Here is a 2,878-nt window from a genome sequence, read left to right on the forward strand (position 1 = left end):
AGATTTTAGTGAAATGACTTATTGTCAGTATTGTAAAAGTGTACTTGTTAAGGTTTTAAAATATATGAAGGTAGTTCGTTTTTAAATCCTATTAAAAATTGAGAAAATTTTATTAAACATATTTTTGTGATTGTGCATAACATCACTGGACTAATATGCTTATTTCTTTTGTTAATGTTAACAAATGTTATCCATTGCAAGCTTCTCATTTTTGCAGTTGTATGTCTTTTAAAGATGTATGCATCTATGTTAGACATATATTACATTTCATTTTATGTTTTATACAAGAATTATGATTTAAATAGTTGCAACAACTTATATCTTCAAAAAATATTAAATTATCTTAATTTTGTTTACAAACCTCTGAATGTTTCCTGTTGCTGTAAGTGAGCATTTTTATGCCATAATGTCTTGTAGTTTGTAGAGAGTTCTAGTTCAGTCAGACAGTATATAATCAGGGAGTGAAAGATAGGAAAAGATGAAACAATGTGGGTTTAAGCACTCACATCCCATGTTTTTCCATGGTGATCAACTTGTTTAACTTCAGTAGCTTGGATTTTGCTTGATATATACAGGCAACCAAGTTAGTAAAAGTAAAGCAAAGTTAGTGAGATACTTAGATCTACACTGTGTTTGTAAGTTGAGCCATAGAGAAAGTACAGTAGCAGATTTTAAAGTATAATTGCGGGTTGCATTGTAATAACAGAGGAGAGAAGAATTATTCATCTTGTCATTTGAGTTCTAAAGTAGCTGAACCAGCCTGTGTGGATTTTTGACATAGAATTATCTAAATCTCTGGATACAACTGTGATAACCCTCAGGGGTAATGTCAGTGAATTTATCACACAGTGTATTCCAATAAGAGTAGGAAAGTATAATTCCTTTTGTCAATTGTTTTCAGAAGAAACCAAACCAGCTTGTGTAGACTGATAAACAGATATTTATTTAAAGCTCTAGATACAACTGTGATGGTTAACTGTATAATGAACATTTGTATATACATTTAACTTGTTTTGAATATATTATTTTAAAACAAGTGGAATGTATGCTATCCATTTATTAGTGAAATTTATTACCAACATGTCACTGACATCTACTGTAAATAATTCTGCCTATACTCATACACAAAAACTTAACAATGTAGGTCAGTCAAAAAGTAAATCTTACAAAACTTGCAACATTCATTGTTTTGTCTTTTTTTATGGGTTAAACCAGATTGGTTTTTTTACAGTTTTCATACTTTCAAGTTTTTGCTCTTTTTTTTTTATAGCTAACAAGGTACTTTCATTAAGATGGTTGTATTTTCTGAACACACACTGTTTGTAACACTTCGAATTTTTAATGGTGTTCAAAACACTCAAATTGTAAAAAAACGAAATAAAAGTAGGCTTGTGTTTAACTTGCAGTACACGATAATAATTGAAATAATATTTTAAACTGAATTGTCCTCATCAGTCCTTGTTTATTTTTCAACATTGGAAAGCCTATTGAAGTTGAAATTGTCAAAGTTGGCATTTGATTTATTAAAATCTTTCTTATGAACTTCATACTGTTTGGGTAAACTGTTTATTAGCAATGTTAGAACAGTGTTCATTAATAATCAAACTTGCACTCGCTACACAACACTGCCAAAATGACACATGAATTAGAGTTTATCTTCTTTACATCCAACGTAGGATTGCAGGAAAGAGAAGTTTTGGGAATTTTAATAATTATCATGGTATATTTCTAAGATTCAGGACACTGTAGAATACTCTGAAAAACGTTGTGCCATTAGAAATACTTCTCTGATTATATTGAGAAGTAATGCCAGATGAGTCCTTTATCACTAATTTATTATTTTGTATGTATGAGATAAGACCTCAGGTTATTTTTTTCGCATTGCAGTTCTGGACTTCCGTACCTATTTAGTTGTGCCCGTGGAAGAAGAAATATATATGAATAAAATAGTTGTACCACCAAGCAATTTTATATATTTTTAAAAGCAATTAATATGATCTCAATGGATAATTGTATTATATATTGCATCACTGGTCTTATGTGCCTGTAGAGCCATTGTATAGTCTGAAAACATGCCTAAGCATAATTTTAGAATTAAAAATTTATTTTTGAGTGAACATTTAATATTTTAATTAAAGAAAGATAGCAACTCATCTGTCAGCTATAGTTGAAAAAAAAATCATTTTCATAATACAAATTTTTCTGTCCTGTCTTGAAAAATTATAATTTAAACAAATTTTTATTATATAGTTTAAGTAAATGAAATTGGTTAGCAGTGAAACTTATGATAGTTATTTGGATATATTAGGATTTAAGAAGTTCCTTCAAGGTCAACTTCTGAGAAGGAGAAATCAAACTAGCAATTACCAATGTTGTTGATTCTGTGAATGACAAGGATAGATGTAGAGCTGGGTAAGAAAAATGTTATTGTCTAGAATTGTTTTTCTCAATTTATGAATAACATTGTGAAAGTGAAAACAAGGTACTTAATATTCAAGAAGTTGTAAAAATGTTTTATCAGTAAAAATGGTAGATATTTGTTTCTGCAAAAATGGAACTGCTGATTTCTTCAGGGATTGAGTTTTTCCTTCTCCTGACGTGATCAGTGAAAAGCTATATCACGTTTTTTTTTCAAGTTGAAGTAAACTAGATGTGGGTTGCTTTTATTTAACACAGAAATCAATATTTGTGTCGACTGTTTCCCTAAAATAACTGGCATAAACAAAACAACAATTAAAATAATGCCCAGAAACATCTATACAATACGCTTATTTGTTAAAAGATTTGAATCTTTACACTAACAAATAACATTGAAAAAAAAATGTTGATTTTATAAAAATGGTCTAGTTAATCCACTTGAGTTTTGCCTGTAAGTTTG

The sequence above is a fragment of the Tachypleus tridentatus genome, chromosome 13 (genome assembly GCF_004210375.1).
Source record: "Tachypleus tridentatus isolate NWPU-2018 chromosome 13, ASM421037v1, whole genome shotgun sequence".
In the NCBI taxonomy this organism is placed as follows: domain Eukaryota; kingdom Metazoa; phylum Arthropoda; class Merostomata; order Xiphosura; family Limulidae; genus Tachypleus; species Tachypleus tridentatus.